The 20,116-nt window shown below is 40.2% G+C and overlaps 1 long non-coding RNA gene across 3 annotated transcripts in view; it reads left to right on the top strand.

The window, feature by feature from the left end:
* LOC125921390 (uncharacterized) overlaps positions 1-16,469 on the top strand; it is a 32,486-nt gene extending 16,017 nt beyond the window's left edge. Inside the window, exons 1-4 of one of the 3 annotated variants that reach the window (XR_007457406.1) lie at positions 575-725; positions 11,755-11,843; positions 13,640-13,747; positions 16,364-16,469. This is a non-coding gene — a long non-coding RNA (uncharacterized LOC125921390). Of the gene's footprint in view, positions 1-574; positions 726-11,754; positions 11,844-13,639; positions 13,748-16,363 lie in introns of those variants that run through there. The other 2 variants (XR_007457405.1, XR_007457407.1) reach the window with 2 other exon arrangements.
* The last annotated feature ends 3,647 nt before the right edge of the window (positions 16,470-20,116 follow it).

Below are 20,116 nucleotides of genomic sequence, written 5' to 3'. Positions count from 1 at the left end.
GTCTTTCCGAAGGTATCTGACCAGTGGGCTCATGAGATTGTAGAAAATGAAACAATATAATAAATTAGGGTCAATCAGAGACTTGGCAAAAGTTAAGTAAAACGATGCTACATTTTCTTCAAAAGAAATAAAAGACTGTTTCTATTGCATTAAGGTATGAAAATGGAGAACTTTCTGACAACTGATGAGATATCGTGTCACCAAATGTATCTTTACTGCTTGTTTGTTTTATATTTTTGCTCTTAAGATTTTCATTTTGGTAATTAAGGCTTAGAGGGGCATTAACCTCATTTATATAGTTTGTTCATCCAGAAACCAGCGGATCGAATGTTTTATTCCATCTCTTGAACACTCTGGACAATTACAATTCTAGGACCGCCGTTAGTGTTTTCTCACTGGAGAGCGAACCCTCGCATTTACTTAAATCCCTTTCCCCATAGTCTCCTGAGAGGAGGAGAAAGTGGAAATTCGAGTCACAGGGAGGTGTGTATTCACACTGTCATTATGAAGTCACAGTGGAAGCCATTTACATTTGGACTTGAATCATAGAAAAGATGTGGAGTGGAGCCAAGGGACCAGGTTCCAGTCTTATTTCCGCCTCTCATTAGCATGCTACGATTAGTCACATCTCTACACTTCCCTGGCATCCGCTCCTCCATGTGTACGATGGCACATTTGGCTTGGGTCAAAGGACAGACACGCAAGGAGCTGCCTGGGCAGGACAGGTAGTGAATGCAAAAAGTGTACATGACCGCCTATCACAGCATCACCACTTATTTTCCTCATGCTCCCGGAAACAACTGTTGAAATTTCAGGCTCTTTTTACAGATCGTTAAGCCTTCCCTCAGCATCCTTTCCACACGCTAGCCACGCTTCTTCTCATGGTTGGTTTTCCTAATGGCAGATTAAGTTGTATTCTTTTGCTACAGGCACGCTTTGTTGGCATAGTAAACCCAGAAATCCTCTTAATGTTCGAGAAAATATGTCTGGATGACATTTTTCTTAAAACACATGGCTCTTTGGTTTGGTTTTCCATTTTGGAAAAAGTCTCTGGTGTGAGGATACAATTTTCTTTCGGTTTTATCCTACTACAGGAGTAGCCAGTGGTGTTAATGGGATAATACCTGCCAGTTGACACTTAGCCTCAGGATGGGGAGTAATAGAGAGCGGTGGGGACTGTGGCAAATGGACAACAGCGGGCAGGGGCCCCTGCCCTTTCCACAGCAGGCACCTGCCCCTCAGCACAGTTGATTGTTGGCCTCTGAGAATGAGTCCAGTACAGGCGTGTCTCCCGAGGTTTTGTCAAAGCTGTAAATTCTGATTATTATGCATGGAATTTTCCTGAATTTTATATGTTGGCAACTGAATTGAAACAAGTATCAGTGGTAGCAACACTGAGTATTCTCAATGGATCAGGCTAAACCAAAAAACAAACAAACAAACAAGCTAGATCGCGTGCACTAAAAGGTTTAAGACTTTGGGCCAAATGACCCTGAAGTTCTTTTTTCCCTGGAACTTTCTTTGTCACAACACACATTTATATACCCCTTGATACATTCTAAGCGTATATTTTAAGGCACTATATACGTGTCCTAACTCATTTAATCTTGCCAACAACTTTAAGAAGTAGGTGCTATTATTATCTTTGTTTTACTTCATTTACAATTATGATTTCATATCTATTCTCTTTATTCACTTATTTTTAATTGAGTTTTGAAAATTTAATTCCATTGTAGTTAACATACAGTGTTATATTAGTTTCAGATATACAATATAGTAATTCGACAATTCTATACGTAACTCAGCGCTCATCATAAGTGTACTCTTAATCCCCTTCACGTATTTCACTCACCCCCCACCCACCTTCCCTCTGGTAACCATTGATTTGGTGTCTATAGTTAAGAGTCTGTTTCTTGATCTGTCTCTCTCTCTCTCTCTCTCTCTCTCTCTCTCTCTCTTTTTTTCCTTTGCTCATTTATTTTGTTTCTTGAATTCGACATATGAGTGAAATCATATGGTATTTGTCTTTCTCTGACTGCCTTATTTTGCTTAGCGTAATCCTCTCTAGCTCCATCCATGTTGTTGCGAATGGCAAGATTTCATTCTTTTTTTTTAAGTTTATTTATTTATTTTAGACAAAGAGAAGGAGGGAAGGGCAGAGAGAGAGGGAGAAGATAGAATGCCAAGGAGGCTCTGCACTGTCAGCACAGAGCCTCATGTGGGGCTACATCCCACGAACCACGAGATCATGACCCGAGCCCAAATCAAGAGTTGGACACTTAACCAACGGAGCCACACAGGTGCCCCAGATTTCATTCTTTTTTATGGTTCAGCAATATTCCATTGTATATATATATATACCTCATCTTCTTTGTCCACTCACCTATTGATGGACTCAGGCTGCTTCCATAATTTGGCTAAATAAGGCTGCGATAAATGCAAGGGTGCATATATCCCTTTGAATTAGTGTTTTGTATTCTTTGCGTAACTACTTACTAGCATAATTACTGGATTGTAGGGTAGTTCTATTCTTAATATTTTGAAGTAACTCCATACTGTTTTCCACAGGCTGCACCAGTTTGCAATCCCACCAACTGTGCATGAGGGTTCCTTTTCCTCCATATCCTTGCCAACACCTGTTGTTTCTTGTGTTTTTGATTTTAGTCATTCTGACAGGTGTGAGGTGTTATCTCGTTGTAGTTTTTATTTGCGTTTCCCTGATAATGAGTGGTGTTCAGCATCTTTTCATGTGTCTGTTGGCCTTCTGTATGTCTTCTTTGGAAAGATGTCTGTTCATGTCTTCTGCCCATTTTTAAATGGATTATTTGTGTTTTGGGTATTGAGTTGTATGAGTTCTTTAAATATTTTGGATACTAACTCTTTTCTTCATAAACAGACTATTATTTTTAGAGAGAGAGAGAGAGAGAGAGAGAGAGAGGGGAAAAGAGAGAGCATGTGATGGCAGAGTGAAAGGGAGAGAGAGAATCTTAAGCAGGCTCCATCCTGAGTGTGGAGCCTGATGTGGGCTCCATGTCACGACCATGAGATCATGACCTGAGCTGAAATCAAGAGCCAGAAGCTTAACCAAATGGGTCACCCAGGCGCCCCATGGGTATTAACTCTTTATCCGATATGTCATTTGCAAATATCTTCTCCTATTCAGTAGGTTGTCTTTTAGTTTTGTTGATTGTTTCCTTCGCTGTGCAGAAGATTTTTATTTCGATGCAGTCCCAATAGTTTAGTTTTGCTTTTATTTTCCTTGCCTCAGGAGACACATCTAGAAAAATGTTGCCATCATCTATGTTGGAGAAATTTTTTAATTTTTTTAAATTTTTTAAATGTTTATTTATTTTCAAGAGCAAGAGAGACAGAGCGTGAGCAGAGGAGGGGCAGACACGGAATCCAAAGCAGGCTCTAAGCCATCAGCACAAAGCCTGATGTGGGGCTCAAACTAACAGAATATGAGATCATGACCTAAGCTGAAGTCGGACACTTAACCGACTGAGCCACCAGGTGCCCCATATGTTGGAGAAATTTTTGCTTGTGCTCTCTTCTAGTATTTTTATGGTTACAGGTCTCACATTTAGGTCTTTAATTCATTTTGAGTTTATTTGTGTGTATGGTGTAAGAAAACAGTCCAGTTTCATTCTTTTGTGTATAGCTATCCAGTTTTCCCAATATGATTTGTTGAAGATTTGTTTTTCCCATTGCATATTCTTGCCTCTTTTGTTGAAGATTAATTGGCCATATACTCATAGGTTTGTTTCTGAGTTTTCTGTCCTATTGATCTGTATGTCTATATGTCCCTACTGTTTTGAACACTTCAGTTTCATGGTATAACTTGAAACCTCCAGCCTTGTTTTTCTTTTTCAAGATTGTTTTGGGGGCACCTGGGTGGCTCAGTCGGTTAAGCGTCTGACTCTTGATTTTGACTCAGATTATCATCTCACAGTTCATGAGTTTGAGCCCTGTGTTGGGCTCCATGCTGACAGTGTGGAGCCTGCTTGGGATTTTCTCTCCCTCTCTCTCTGCCCCTTTCCCACTCATGCTCTCTCTCTCTTAAAATTAATAAACTTAAAAAAAAAAAAGAAAAGATTGTTTTGGCTAATCAGGGTCTTTTGTGGTTCCATACAAATGTTAGAATTATTCTAGTTCTGTGAAAAATGCTCTTGGTATTTGGATAGGGATTATACTAAATCTGTAGATTGCTTTGGGTAGTATGGGTATTTTAACAATATTTGTTCTTTCAATCCATTGGCATGGAATATCTTTCCATTTGTACTGTCTTCAATTTCTTTCATCAATGTTTTATAGTTTTCAGAGTACAGGTCTTTCACCTCCTTGGTTAGGTTTATTCCTAGGTATTTTCTTGTTTGTGGTGCAATTGTAAATGGGATTGCTTTTTAAATTTCTTTCCTTCCTTCTTTCTTTCTTTCTTTCTTTCTTTCTTTCTTTCTTTCTTTCTCTTTCTCTCTTTCTCTTTCTCTTTCTTTCTTTTGCTTCTTTATTAGTGTATAGAAATGAAATGGGTTTCTGTACATTGATTGTGTAGTCTGCTAACTCACCGAAATCATTTGTCAGTTCTAGTAGTTTTGTAGTAGAGTCTTTAGGGTTTTCTATATATAGTATCAATTCACCTGCAAATAATGTAAGTTTTACTTCTTCTTTACTGATTTGCATGTCTTTTATTTCTTTTTCTTGCCTGATTTCTGTGGCTAAGACTTCCAGTACTATGTTGAGTAAAAGTGGTGACAGTGGACATCCTTGTCTTATTCCTGATCTCCGGGGGAAAACTCTCAGTTTTTCACAATTGAGTATGATGTTCACTGTGGATTTTTCATATATGGCCTTTATTATGTTGAGACATGTTCCTTCCAAACTCACTTTGTTGAGGGTTTTACCATGAATGGATGTTGTACTGCATCAAATGCTTTTTCTGCATCTATTGAAATGGTCATATGGCTTTTATCCTTTCTCTTGTTCATGTGATGTATCACATTGATTGATTTACAAGTATTCAACAACTCTTGCATCCTGGGAATGAATCCCTCTTGATCATGGTGAATGATTTTTTTTTAATGTATTGTTGAATTTGGTTTGCTATACTTCGTTGAGGACTTTTGCATCTGTGTTCATCAGAGATATTGGCCTGTATGTAGTTCTCTTTTTTTGTAGTGTCTTTATCTGGTTTTGGCATCAGAGTAATGCAGACCTCATAGAATAAATTTGGAAGGTTTTCTTCCTCTTCTATTTTTTGAAATAGCTTGGGAAGAATAGTATTAACTTTTTTTAAATGTGTGGTAGAATTTAAAAAAATAAAAAACTAAAATAAATGTTTGGTAGAATTCACCTGTAAAGGCATTTGGTTGTGGACTTTTGTTTGTTAGAATTTTTTGATTACTGATTCAATTTCATCACTGGTAATCAGTCTATTCAAATTTTCTATTTCTTCCTGGCTCAATTTTGGGAGGTTATATGTTTCTAGGAATTTATACATTTCTTCTAGGTTGTCCAATTTGTTGGCATGTAATTTTTCATAATATTTTCTTGTATTCTTTGTATTTCTTCAGTGTTGGTTATTTCTCTTCTTTCATTTCTGATTTTGTTGATTTGAATCATCTCTCTCTTCTTTTTTGATGGTTCTTGCTGAAGGTTTACCAATTTTGTTGATCTTTCAAAGTACCAGATCCTGGTTTCATTGATCAGTTCTGTTGATTTTTTAGTTTTTATTTCATTTGTTTCTTCTCTAATCTTTATTATTTCCTTTGTTCTATTGGTTTTTGCTTTGTTTGTTCTTCTTTTTCTAGCTCCTTTGAGTGTAAGGTTAGGTTGTTTATTTGACATTTTTCTTGCTTCTTGAGGTAGAACTGTATTGCGATAAACTTCCCTCTTAGAACGGCTTTTGCTGCATCCCAAAGATTTTGGACTGTTATGTTTTCATTTTCATTTGTCTCCATGTATTTTTTTACTTCCTCTTTTATTTCTTGGTTGACCCATTCATTGTTTAGTAGCATGTTATTTGACCTCCATGTACCTGTGCTCTTTCCAGATTTTTTCTTGTGATTGATTTCTCATTTCATAATATTATGGTCAGAAAAGATGCATGGAATGACTTCTATATTTTTAAAGATTGTTGTGACATGTTTTATGGCCTAATATGTGATTTACTCTGGAGAATGTTCCATATGTTCTTGAAAGAATGTGTATCCTGCTGTTTAAGAAAAAATTTTTTTTAAACTTTGTTTATTTTTGAGAAAGAGAGAGACAGAGTGTGGGCAGGGGAGGGGAAGAGAGAGGGAGACACAGAATCTGAAGCAGGGCCCAGGCTCGGAGCTGTCAGCACAGAGCCCGATGTAGGGCTTGAATTCATGAAGTGTGAGATCATGACCTGAGTCAAAGTCAGCTGCTTATCCAACTAAGCTACCTAGGCGCCTATATCCTACTGTTTTAGGATGGAATGTTCTGAATATATCTGTTAAATCCACCTGGTCCGATGTGTCATTCAAGGCTACGGTTTCCTTGTTTATTTTCTGTTTGGATGATCTATCCATCGATGTAAGTGCCATGTTAAGGTTCTCTACTATTATTGTATTACCATCAATTACTTTTTTTATGTTTGTTATTAACTGCTTTAAGTCCTTCCATGTTGAGTGTATAAATATTTACAATTGTTATGTCTTCTTGTTGGATCGTCCCCTTAATGATTATATAGTGCCCTGTGTCTCTTGCTATGGTCTTTGTTTTAAAGTCTATTTTGTCCAGTGTAAGTATTGCTACCTGGCTTTCTTTTCACTTCCATTTGTGTGATAAATGCTCTTCCATCCCTTCACTTTCAATCTCTGTGTGTCTTCAGGACTGAAATGAATCTCTTGTAGACAGCGTATAGATGGGTCTTGATTTTTTTATCCATTCTTTCACCCTATGTCTTTTGATTGGAGTATTTAATTCATGGACATTCAAAGTAATTATTGATAGGCCTGTATTTATTTCCATTTTGTTACTTGTTTTATGCTTGTTTTGTAGTTTTTTTCTGTTCTTTTCTTCTCTTGCTCTCTTTTCTGATGATTAGTTGGCTTTCTTTAGTGATATACTTGGATATTTTCTCTTTATTTTTTGCATATCTATCACTGGTTTTTGATTTGTGTTTACCATTTGGTTTGTATATAACATTTTCTGTATATAGCAGTCTATATTTAGTTGATGGTCATTTAAATTTGAACCCATCTTTCACTCCTCTTCTGCCCACAATTTAGGTATATAGCGTCATACTTTATATCCTTATATTTTGAGAGCCTCTTGATTGGTTTCTACAAATATACTTATTTTTACTGCTTTAGTGCTTCCTTTCCTTACTCCTGCTTATGGTCTTTCCTTTCCAGTCAGAGTCCCCTTTAACATTTCTTGTAAGGCTTGTCTAGTGGTCATGAATTCCTTTAAATTTTGTGTGTCTGGGAAATTCTTCATGTTTCTTTCTATTCTGAGTGGTAGACTTTCTGGATAGAGTATTCTTGGTTGCAGATTTTTTTCCTTTCAGCATTTTGAATATTTTATGCCATTCCCTTCTGGCCTGCAAAGTTTCTGCTAAAAAATCAGTTTACGGCCTTATGGAGTTTCCTTTGTATGTAACTGCTTCCTTTTCTCTTGCTGCTTTTAAAATTCTCTCTTTATCACTACATTTTGGCATCTTAATTACTATGTATCTTGGTGTGGATCTTTTGGGTTGATTTTGTTGGGAGATCTCTGTGCCTTCTTGATCTGGATTTCTGTTTCCTTCCCCAGATTCTGAAAGTTTTCAGCTATTATTTCTTGAAATAAATTTTCTGCCCCTTGTCTTTCTCTTCTTCTTTTGGGATCCCTATGATGTGAATGTTATTATACTTGAGAGTGGGGCGCTTGGGTGGCTCAGTTGGTTAAGTGTCTGACTTTGACTCCAGTCATAATTTCATGGTTCATGGGTTTGAGCCCTGTGTTGGGCTCTGTGCTGACAGCTCAGTCTGGAGCCTGCTTCAGATTCTGTGCCTCCCTCTCTCTCCCCCTCCCTGCTTGCACTGTCTCTCTCCTGTCTCTCAACAATGAATAAATGTTTTTTAAAAAATTTATTACACCTGATGATGTTGCTAATTTCCTTGAGTGTATTCTCATTTTGCATATTTTTTTTCTCTCACCTGCTCACCTTTCCATTACTTTGTCCTTCAGGTCACTGATTGATTCTTCTGCTTCATCTACTCTATTATTTATTCCATCGAGTGTATTTTTCATTTCATTTATTGTGTTCTTCATCTCTGATTGGTTCTTTCTTATCTCTTTGTTGAGGGTCTAACTGCTGTCCTCCCCTTTTTCCTCAAGTTTAGTGAGTATCTTTATGATCATTACTTTAAATTTTCTATGAAGCATATTACTTCTCTCCATTCCACTCAGGTCTCTTGCTGTGGTTTTGTCTGTTCTTTCATTTGGGACATATTCCTCTGTGTCCTAATTTTGTCTAACTCTCTGTGTCTGTTTCTGTGTTTTAGGCAAGATAGCTACCATCTCCTGCCCTTGAAAATAATGGCCTTTGAGGAAGAGGTCCTATAGTGCCCTGCAGTGCTGTGTTCCCTGTTCAGCAGAACCCAGTACCTCAAGAGTGTTTCCTTTGCATGACGTGTGCACCCTGTTGTGGCCCCTAGGCTGCTTTTCCCTTCAGTCCTGTTATCTGCATTGGCTCTCTTTGCCTGTGGTGAGCAGTGTTTGCTTCTTGTGTTGTCAGTGGGCCAGTTAGTGGACGCTTTTGGCTTGAGTTGATTCAGACCAGGCGTTTGACTGAAATGTGGTAGCATGGAACTGGAGGTACTTTCCCTGTGTTGTCCCCTGAGTAGCTTTCCTTGGTGGGCAGGGCCTGCAGTCAGACCAGTTTTCTGCACCCAGGCCACTGCTGGTTCTTCCTTCTGACCGGTGTGTGTGGTGGTGGTGGACTTTTCCTCTCTCCAGGGAAGGAGTCACTTTGGACTCCCTGTATAAACTCTGGCCAAGAGCCTATTGGAGGGGGCAGGTCCCAAGAAGCACAGTGGCAGGGGGATGCTGTGTTTTGAACTGCCATTCCTGGTTCCTTTGCAGGAGGGCTCCTGCAGTGCCTGGACTGAGGCACCATTTGGATGGGTCTGGGGAAGCACAGCAGAGGGTGTTATGCAGGGGGGGGGGGGGCTAGCAAGCTTTGGGTGCATTCATTCCTCTGCAAGAAGGGCCCTGCATCACCTGGACGGATGTCCAAAGGGGTGGATTGGCAGAAGCACGGTGGAGGTGAGGGGTGGGCACAGCAGTGCTAAAAACTTAGTGAGTCCTGCAGGTGGCAGGGTGTTTACGCTGGGGGGTGGGGAGGGAAATGGTGCCTTCCAGTTCCTTTGTTCCTGGAGGAGTTCCCCATGATTTCTGTCCTTCTAGGACACTGAGATTAGTAAGTAACACTGCCTCTCATATGCCCCAGGCACCTTTCAAACTGCTGCTTCTATGCTGTATCTTCATGGGCTATTTGTTGTGCTGTCTCTTTAAGGGCAGACACTTGGTTTTTTTCCCCCCCTCCCAGCTCTCCCAGAACTGAGCCTGCTGAATTTTTTAAATTCCAGATTTTAAGTCCTGCTGGTTGTAAGGACTCATGAAGTTCAGCCCCTCTGGTTTTCAAAGCCAAATGTTATAGAGATTCATCTTCCCTGTGCAGGCTCCCCAGTGTGGAAGTCTGTTTCTTTCCCCTCCCATGCCTGCAGCACCCTCCCTCCTGTGGGCGGTCCTCTGATTCCCTTTAGTTCCTGACACTATCTCTGCCCCTCCTGCTCTCTTCAGTGTGGCCACTTCTCTACATTTAGTTGTGGGGTTTATTCTGCAAGTCTCTGCGTCATTTTCTGGGTTATTTACACTGATGAGAATGTTATCTATTTGAATCCATGGGAGGAGTGAGCCAAGGGTCCTTCTATACCACCACCTTCCCTGGAAGTCCTTACCTCATTTATTTTTATCTTTCATTTCATTTCATTTCATTTCATTTCATTTCATTTCATTTCGTTGAGTCACTTGCCTAATGTCACAGAGCAAATAAGTCATAAAGCCAGAATTCAACACTGGCCCTCTAACACCATAGCCCAGAAATATCTCTTTATGCAGGTAAAATTATATTTCCTATATTAAAAAAACACCTTTTTACCAGGGGTGCCTGGGTGGCTCAGTCGGTTAAGCGTCAGACTCTTGATTTCAGCTCAGGTAATGATCTCCCGGTTTGTGGGTTCAAGCCCCAGTGGTGCAGAACCTGCTTGGGATTCTCTCTCTTCCCTCTTTCTCTGCCTCTCTCTCTGCTCCTTCCTTGCACATGCATTTTTTCTCTCTCTCTCTCAAAATAAATGCAGTTAAAAAAATGCCTCTTTAACAAACAGTTTATTTTGTCAACAAAATTTGTTGTTGACAATAAGCATACTTATTTGGATTTGTATGAAATGAGGAGTTTGGATTATTTTTATTTAGTATGCAAGGGGAAAGATGGGCTTATCAGGTGACCAAATATTAGTGCCGGTTAGATCAACATACTGCCTGCATTAGCAAGATTGAAGAGAATGAGATGCTAGTTAGGATCAGTTTCTTCCAATCAGATCTAATATGTAAATAAGTGGCTGCCCTTTGATTGGTTACTGATGATCCTCGGAGGAAGTGATTAATGTTTTGCTTTTCTGGCTGCCTCCATACCCAAAGAATGTTAATACAAATGGAAATTTGGTCATATATTTAAGCAACCTGTCACAGCAAAGAGATTTCCAGAGCTTTTTGGTTAAAGAGGTTTTTGAATGTATGTATGAGCAATATATGGGCTGACTTTTTACTTCAGCAAATATAAAGATGTATTATCCCTTGAGGTTTGTTATTAACCTCAGTTTCACCTCTGTTAATATTTACTCCGCAGGTCAATAAATCTTGATATTCACTTCAACAGAAGCCAATATCTTCAGATTATGAGTTATTAATCTTAGCCAAACTGAAAAATTGTGTGAGTATTTTTCTTTTACTAGAGAAAATGAGGGCTTTTTTGGTTTCCTTTTTCTTCAGGCTTTCTTAAGGAAGAAGCTTAGTTGTTATCTGAACCTCCAAACTGCTTTTTCAGATTTAGTGTTTGGAGTGGAGGGTATGAATTGGTTACAAAATAAAATTCAACTGAATAAAATGTAAAGATCTTCTTAGTTTTATTCAACAATTTATGAATCCCACCTAGCAGCTAGAAAGGGGCTCCAAAAATGTGTACAAAATGGAAGACTTTTATAGGCAGAAAGGGGTGAGACAAAGAATGGATCCTTTGTGGCAAGCTCCCCTTCCTTTGGAGGAAGCTGGGGGGCGGGGGTCTCTCAGGCAGATTACCTCACTAATGCTGACCAGGTAATTCCAGATAAACTGGTGGAAAGTAACATTCCTGGGAGAGGCTGAAACTACAGTTAGGTTAGGTATTAAGTCTTGGTTTGCTGACTTGGGTCTTAGCACAAGTGGCTCCATTTTGGATTCTTTCTTTCTTTCTTTCTTTCTTTCTTTCTTTCTTTCACAAGTCTTAATGCAAGTTTTAGAAACTCTCCTATTGAAAGGATTGCAAGGTGGCAGGAATTAAATAAATCTTATTTTAAATCCACCTGTGAAATATTCTGATTTTAAGGGGAACTTAGAAAAGATTATAGCCAAATCCCTGCTGCCCGCCTTTGTGTCGTTTACTGACGTTGCTTGATGTGAGCCATGCCAAATGTGATGCATTTCTAGGTCCTGGCAGCAAAATGCTGTGCAGTAGAGAAGGACCGCTGCAGCTGGCCCAACTCGGGATAAAAAATAGCAAATGTGAAAAGACACAGGTGAGTGCATGGGCTTTCCAACAGCGTAGATGTTGCGAGTGAAGTGTGCAATAGAAGCAATTAGCTTGCTGTTTCAAAGGAATGTTTCTAGTCCTAGTCTGGTAATCTGGAGAATCACACCTATAATCATAGAGAAATTCAAGACAAAAGGAGATGAAAAACTAATGGAAGAAGTTGGAGGTCATCCGACCTTACGGCTAGTGGATGCTGCTCATGGAAACGGAGATATGTAGGATTAGGAAATAACTGTGTAGAGGGTGAGAAAGCGTCTTCCCAAATGCTGATAAAGGGACATTTTTAAAGATTTTGTAACATGTTTAGTGGAGGGGGGGAAGGGCGGGGGACCAGGGAGAAAGTGGAGGGGAGTTCCGAAATGTGGTGGGAACTCTGGTCAGACAGACCAAGCCTGCAGAACCCTGTTTCTCAAAGTGCGGTCCTAGAACTAGCAGCTTTCGCATCACCCAGGGACTGATTAGAAATGCAAATTATCAACCCCGTCCCAGAGCTATTGGATCGGAAACTCTGGAGGTGGAGTCCAGCAATTTGTAGTTTAAGGAGCTCTCTAGGTGATTGTGAAACACCTCAAGCCTGAGAACCACTGTGCTAGGGCGCAGAGTTTTTAACCTTATCTGTACGTTGCAATTCTTTGGGGAGTTTCAAAAATAATGATATGCCTGGGTTTTGCCTCTGGAGGTTCTGATTTAATTGCTCTGGGGTACGGCCCGGACATCAGGATGTTTTGCAGCTTCATAGATGATTTTAATGGGTAGCCAGGGCTGAAAATTACTCTAGGGCAAGTTCTCATCCTAAATTGCTTTTTCAAATCTAATTCTCTCCTTTCATATCAAATATAATGCTTCCTTTGCTGTCCTGAAACAAAATTTATATGAATATTATTACTCATGCACATATTTTTAACTGAAATATAAAGGGGGAAGAACAGAAAAGTAATTTATGATAATATGCATTTCAAACATTTTAATTTGTGGGTCTGACCACACTTACAGTGAAGCAGGCAGATGCTTGCGTTGAGGTGTTATCAACATGACAATTCCAAATGCAGATTGATCCCGGTGCGTTGAACTGGTAACTCAAACACCATGGACAACACTACTGTGAGTGACATAACTTGCCGAAAAGAATGAATCTTGGTAAAATTTCTAAAAAAAACAATGACCGGTTTTCCATTTTGCTGAGCCTTGGGTCAAAGCATGTACTTAAAGGGACGGTGACTTATTGTAGTGGATGCCATGGCTCCCCACAAAGATCCCCGTCCAGAACAGAAGCACTTACTTCCTCAGCTGCTGTGAATGCCGATTGCTGACGGCCCTCAGTTGATATGTCTCTTTGGGACTTTCCCTCAACTGAAGAGCACCGCCTTGCCCGAGATCTCCCCAACATAGTACATCCTTCTCAGGCACAGGCTTCATTCAATGACTGGTCAAGGCTGGGTTATGAGTGAAGTGGATCTCCTGCCTGAATTCGGGGCAATTCTGAAGGTCCAGCTTCGTTCTGGAGATTGAATCAGATCGACTGAGACCTTTGCTATAACTCCATTATAGCTCAGCTTCTTTCTCCGCCCAACCCTGTTCCCCTTGACCCCTCCGGGCTGATGGTTCTGAGAATACTCTCTGATAAGCCTCCTGCTGAAGGTATCCATTTTAGAGCCAACTGCCAGTGCGACCCACCAGTGACCACTAAAACCACCCGATTCAGTGAAAGCCTGACTCCTTTAGTAGTCAGTTGGGTTACAGTTACCTGAAAAGATTTTTGTTAAATATTTTTATCCCATCCAGAAAGGATACCCCTTCATTGAGACAGATGGTGAAAGAGCCAGAATTGCATTTGCGGGAGTGACTTCTGGGAGCATGAAGCAAGCTGGCAGAGGAGAAAGGAAAACTCAGGTAGTGAGTCCCAGAAATGGCACTGGTGCTGGAGTCGCAAGTGTTCAGAACAAATCCCTGGAAATTGAGCTGGTAGAGACTCCACTAAATTCAGAGACAGGGCAGCCTCCAGCAAAAAAAATGTAAATTAGCCAACATTTGTTTTGCTTTTCCCCCCGGTACCCTTTTCTCTCCATGGAGTCTGTAGCTGTGAGAACCTACTCTTTGGAAAAGATCTGATAAGCTATTTACCCCTTAGAGTGACTCTAAGTCAACAGTTTTGGTTTTTTGTCTTCCAGGGTTGTTTGCATTTGAAGTATTTTTATGGAATAAAAGTTGTGGTCTTTGGTTAAAAGGAATTTCAAGAAACTATCCTTCATTAGACAGATTGAAAATAGGAGCCAGTGAGCCTTTCCTCTTCCCACCCACTCACAATCCGTTCTCATTGGGGAATTTTTTAGGGTCAGAGAAGGGCGAGAATGGGGTACCCCAGCAGGAAAGTCTGTGAGCTCTTTGGAGATGGGTCACGCATGAATTGTATTTCCCATATCCTTGGAATTTGATATATAGAGTTACAAAGCAAAGCTTCCTAGTCTTGGTTTTAAAGATAGAGTAAATTCGGAAATCTTCCATAGTCTGGATATATGCTTAGGATAATGAGTGTGGCTTTTGAAAGGATACTACCAAAATGTGAGAAAACCTCTCTAAATTTTATTTGTCTGTGAAGTCTTTACAAAGTGATGTAGTCTTGGCCAAGTAATTTTGTGTCTCTGGACTTCAATTCATTTTCCATGACACAGATTATTATTTAGATTGCTCCCATGAGATTCCTTCTCACCCTCCTCTTTAATCACCTTAATGAAATAGAAGAAGAAATGTAAAAGTGAAAGCAATGAGGACAACGTTAAGAACTCTCTGTAATCCTTTTTAGCGGCCCTGGCATTCATTCATTCATACCACAAACATTGACCGTCCACACTGTGCTAAGTCTTGGCCTGGGTTCAGAAGCCGAACGCATAAAGAGGTGCAAGCTTATGTCCTTGCTGCCAGTGTAGCGACATCATCCTTGATCTGCTGACCCTTAGGGCCTGACTTTATTTACTGCTCACATTAGTTCTATCCTTGGCCATGAATTAACCATGACTTTGCGTCTTAAATGCAGCGTGCGTGCGTGAAAGCCCTCTGTCGTTGGCCAGGGTGTTGTTTGCATAATGTATTGACCGTGCATGTTTAAACAACACCTAGGCGGATCATTAATACCAGGTACAGTTACTGAAATGAAGCTCCTGAGAATTTCTTCCCTTTGTAGTCTGAATTCTTGCCAATTTCTGAGCCGTTCCTGAAAGCAAATGGCTGGTGTTCTTTTTACCTCTCTTTTTGAGTCCTTTCAACCATACAACTAGTTAGAAGTAATTCAGCTAGGCTTTCTGAGCCATGAATGTAATATTTTCTAATGAAATGAAGCAAAATCTGAGGAAAATACCATCATTAGGAAACCACAATTTGCTGAGACAGGATGTTCTTTATCAATAAAACAATTTAATATGGTTGCCATTAAATGTCGTAGTTCTATGGCAAGCGCAAGGTGACATGGTTAGCGGGCAAAACCTTCAGTTGTACAGAGCGAAATTTCCTTATGGGGGTCGTAGGGAATGTCATCTCTCGGGGCCTTAGCTTCCCTTTGTATAAAATGATTTTGTTTGGGTCTAAAACAAATTAAAACAGAAACTGGGATTCTATTTCTCCTGCTGCTCAGCATAGAGCAACCTGTACTTCCTGGGAGAGTGCATCTGGATTTGTAGTTTTCTCTAGAGTCCAGAACAAAGATCAGCAAACTATGGCCCTCGACTCAAGTCTGAGTTGCTACCTTTTTTTAATAAAGATCTTTGAAACACAGCCATACCCATCTGGTAACATATTGTCTATGCCTGCTTTCATAGTACAAAGGCAGAGCTGAGTAGTTGCAACACGGACTGAATGTGGAAAATATTTACTGTCTGGACCGTTCCAGAAAAAGTTTGCTGCCACAGGTATAGAGTAGGGATCTCTGAATATGCACCCTAAGGGGATAGGAGAAAAATGTTTAACCGGTAACATGTTTTAAGCCCAGTAAATATGTATGTGGTTTATCTCAATAAATACATATATGGAAACAGATTCTCAAGAGTTTTTACTAGTACAGAGGCCATGATCACACAGATTTGTGGGTGAACAGTCAAGAGACATGGACATTCCAGAAAAAATACATGACTATAACCTACCAAGTGATAGCAAATACATATTGTGACTTCAACAAGGGCCAGGCTACATGAGACACTTTCTGTCAGTAACATCACCGAACGTTGGCAAGAAATACGTGCTTTTGATAATTTGAAAATAAACATCTTCCACTTATATTTTCGAACGGTACTTCTCATTCTCTTTGGGAAGCATCAGGTTTTTGTTGTTGTTGTTACTTTCCCAACCGCCATGAACCCATATTTTTGTAAACGCAATAAAAATGAATTCCCAGAAAAATGAAACGAAAATTTAAAAATAAAATCTCCATTGTTTATTTTTAGATTTGGCAGACACGTAATTACTGTATCTAATTGTATAAAGATGTCTAAATGTTTCCTCTCAATGATCTCTTTGTAGATTAGTTACAAAAATGCTTGCACACCATGATTGGTTTACCACCACGCAGGGAACAACAATGGTGGTGAGGACTCAAGGACTTCCAATAAAAGGCTGGTATCTGGAATTGCTTCCACATCATCACTTTTGGGGTGGTAGCTTCATTTAAATGGGTGTTTATGTCGGCCACATATTAGTACGTAAACATTTTTTAACAAAAACAAAATTTCTGAAGTCCAGAGGATCAATTCAATTCAAATCATATTCTTAGCCTCTTTATAAGGCACTATGATGGCCCTATGATGAAGAGAAAAATGAAGGAGACCGTTCTTTGCCCTCATGGGCCTTAGAGTCAAATAAGAGAGTGTTTTCCCAACTTTTTGACAGAAATCCAGTGTTAGAAATACTATTTCTATCACAAGCCAATACGTGGATACACATATGAAACAAAAGTAGCACAAAATAAATATTTGCCTCTTTTATAGAATTAATTTGGCATTTTCTATCTTATTCTATTTCTATTTTATTTCTATTTTATTCTATTTCTAATCTATTTCTCTTCCACATTTTAAAAATTATGATGATGAAACAGTAACGATTTCATGACCCACTAATGGCGTGCGACCCAGAATTTGAAAACTCTGAAATAGGGGCAGGTGGCAAGTATAAAGGTACCTCTAGTTCAAGGAAGAATGTGCCACCAACAGAAATTTAAACTGAAATCCCACAAAATATCAAAGGAATTATGCTGCTTGGAACTTAAGGAAAAGGAGAGCTTAGTAGGTGGGAGAGTCAGTAGAACTAAGGATATAAGGTCAGGTTCATGGTTGGAACTCAGCAGACATTCTTGGCACTATGTTTCATGCTTCTGCTCTGAAAACCAAGAGGGTCTTCAGGGTGAAATGCTTCTGGTTGGTTTGATGAGCTACCTTTACTCAAAATTCTTTGGCCAACAAATATGTGTTGAGGGTCTTCTGTGCGTCTCTCACTGTTCTAGGCTTGGCATACAGCCATGAACAAGGCAGATACAGATCCCTTTGTCCACACGGAGCTGGTGTTCTAGGTAGGGAGAAAGAATAAGCAAGGCAGATGAGTAAAGGTACTCACTGTACAACTGTGTGCAACTGTGAACACTATGTGCAAAGGAGAAAGAAAGGAAGAAAGAAATAAAGAAAGAAAAGAGAGAAAGAAAGAAAGAAAGAGAAAGAAAGAAAAGAGAAAGAAAGAAAGAAAGGAGAGAAAGAAAGAAAGAAGAGAGAAAGAAAGAAAATAGAAAGAAAGAAAGAAAGAGAAAGAAAGAAAATAGAAAGAAAGAAAGAAAGAAAGAAAGAAAGAAAGAAAGAAAGAAAGAAAAAAAATGGTAGAATGGAAGAAAAGAGAATCTAGAGTGTCAGGGTCAGGGAGTGGTTGAGGTATGAAATAGGGGAAGGTCAACCTCATTGAGGAGGTGAGATTTGAACAAAGACTTAAAGGAGGTGAAGGGGTATGCCAAGGGGATAAGGAGGAAAGGGCATTTTAGGCAGGGGACCGAGTGGCACAGAGCCCCTCAGGCAGAAAAGCCTTGTCTGTTCCAGGAACAGCAGGCAGACCCTGTGTGGCTCAGGCAAGTGACAAGGGAGAGCTCGGTAGGAGGTGAGGTCCTCAAAGCCTTGGAGGCCATTGTGAAGATATTGGCCTTTACTGCCAGACAAATGGGAAGCCGCTGGAGGCTTTTGGGCAGAGGAAGATGATTTGAGTAATGTTTTTAAAAGTGTCACCTGGCTGTTTTGCTGGAAGTAGACTACAGGGGCCACAGGTGGAGGGAGTGGATATTGCAATAGCCCAGGAGAAAGAAGATGGCGGTTCGTGCCGTGACAGTAATGGTGGACACAGTGAGAAGTCGTCAGGTTATGACTATATCTTAAAGGTGGAACCCAAAGGGTTTTCTGGCAGGTTGGCTGTGGGCATGAGAAAATGAGAAAAGTTCCCAATTGTCCTGTGGAAGGATTGGATAGTTGGGAGAATGGAGTCGCTGTCAACAGAGAGGGGGTGTGCATGATGCAAATATTTTAAGGATTCAGTTTTGGACATCTTGAGCTTGCAGTATCTATTAGACTTCCAAGTGGAGGCCTTGTATGAATTTGGAGCTCAGTTTGGGCTGGAAATCGAAACGAGAAATGTAAAGTTGGGATTTACGTTTTCATATCTTTTCTCTCATTCCTCACGATCACTACTCTCATTGTTATTCTACTTAATAATAGAAGTGGAGAGAAGTAGAGGAGGAATCTTGTTTGCCTTGACCCCAGCTTCCTAAAATTGGCAGTTTGATGTGAGAAGTAACAGCTATTTTGACAAGAGTCGCTTTTCGGTAAAAGACCTGTCTTGATATCGGATCACGGAAAGGCAAATGAGAATTATTGCATGGCCACACTTTATGTTACGGAGGCATCACCGAAAGCATCTGATAATTCAAAATTTATGTCATTCAAGTCATCCTGGCCAAGAGTGACAAGTATTTTGGTTTACCAGCTACCGTGGTGGCTCTGTGTGCCAATAGTGTAAATACAGTTTATAACTCCTGTCGCCATCTGTACAGAAGAAGCTCTCCTTGCACACCACCGCTGCACTCTGAGCACTTCTGACCCCAGCTGGGTGGGTTTCCCCCACAACGAGCAACACCAGCCGGTGTCCCACAAGTCAATTCCATTCTGACACTAGCTAGAGTTAGTGCAGGCCCCACGGGTTAAGGGCTCAGCCCCACAAGACCGTCCTCCCCCACCCCAACTGTCAGTTGTATGTCCCACTTTGTCACCTCTGCTTCTGACCCACTGGCTGCATACTGGACGTTCCTGCAACTCTCTCCTCAGGTTCTATCGTTTGCTCGAACAGGTCACAAAATCCAGGGAAACCCATACTTACATTTGCTGGTTTGTTATATAATGAAGAAAATGATAAAGGGTACAAAGGAACAACCACATGAAGAGACACATGGGGTGATCAGGTCTAGAAGGATCCTGAACACAGGAGTTCTTGTCCCTGTGGAGTTGGGGTGCGCCCGCCAAGGCTCCTCATGGCCCAGTCTCTCTGGTGACCAGACTCCATCCGGGAGTCTGCCGAGAGTTAACCTCCTTAGAACAACAGACCCTGCTTTCACCCAGGAACTTACAACGGATTTAGGAACTCTATGTCAGGAATTGGGGTCAAAGAGTAAATATTAGTACAAAAGAGGCTACTAATGCTCTTACCGCTTAGGAAATTTACAATGGTATTAGGAGCTCTGTGCCAGGAACCAGGGCCAGAGATCAATGTATATATTTTCTATTATCTCACACCATCCTTTGAAACATCACATTTCCTTGCATTTTATATGAAGAAATTAGCCCTTTTAAAAATTCCAAGTGCATTAAGATTTTCATAATATTTTTAAAATTCAAATCCATATAAAATGAGCTCGTTTCGTAAGCATTAGGAAGAGGTTTAGCCCAATCTGTGGAGCAGACAATGCTTGGTATCCCTTGATCTCTATTCTCTCTCTTTCTCTCTAAGTACTAGAAGCTCGGGTTTCTTAGCTTGGCGTTTGGTTGCCTAAAATAAGGATAATGTTTCCCAGTCCTCCTTGCAGCTAGAAATGGCCACATGACTAAGTAAGTTTTGGCTAATGGGATGAGAATAGAAATGATGTCTACGATTTGCACATTAGGCTTACCTTTCTCTCTTCCTCCATCCTGTTGTTCGGATTATGGCCTTGGAAGTCAGCTATTTGGATCCATTTGGAAAAGGGAAACGTGGGAATGG

This window comes from Panthera uncia, chromosome C2 (genome assembly GCF_023721935.1).
Source record: "Panthera uncia isolate 11264 chromosome C2, Puncia_PCG_1.0, whole genome shotgun sequence".
Lineage (NCBI taxonomy): Eukaryota > Metazoa > Chordata > Mammalia > Carnivora > Felidae > Panthera > Panthera uncia.
Note: the sequence above shows the minus strand (reverse complement) of the source record. Positions and strands in the feature narration are given on the sequence as shown.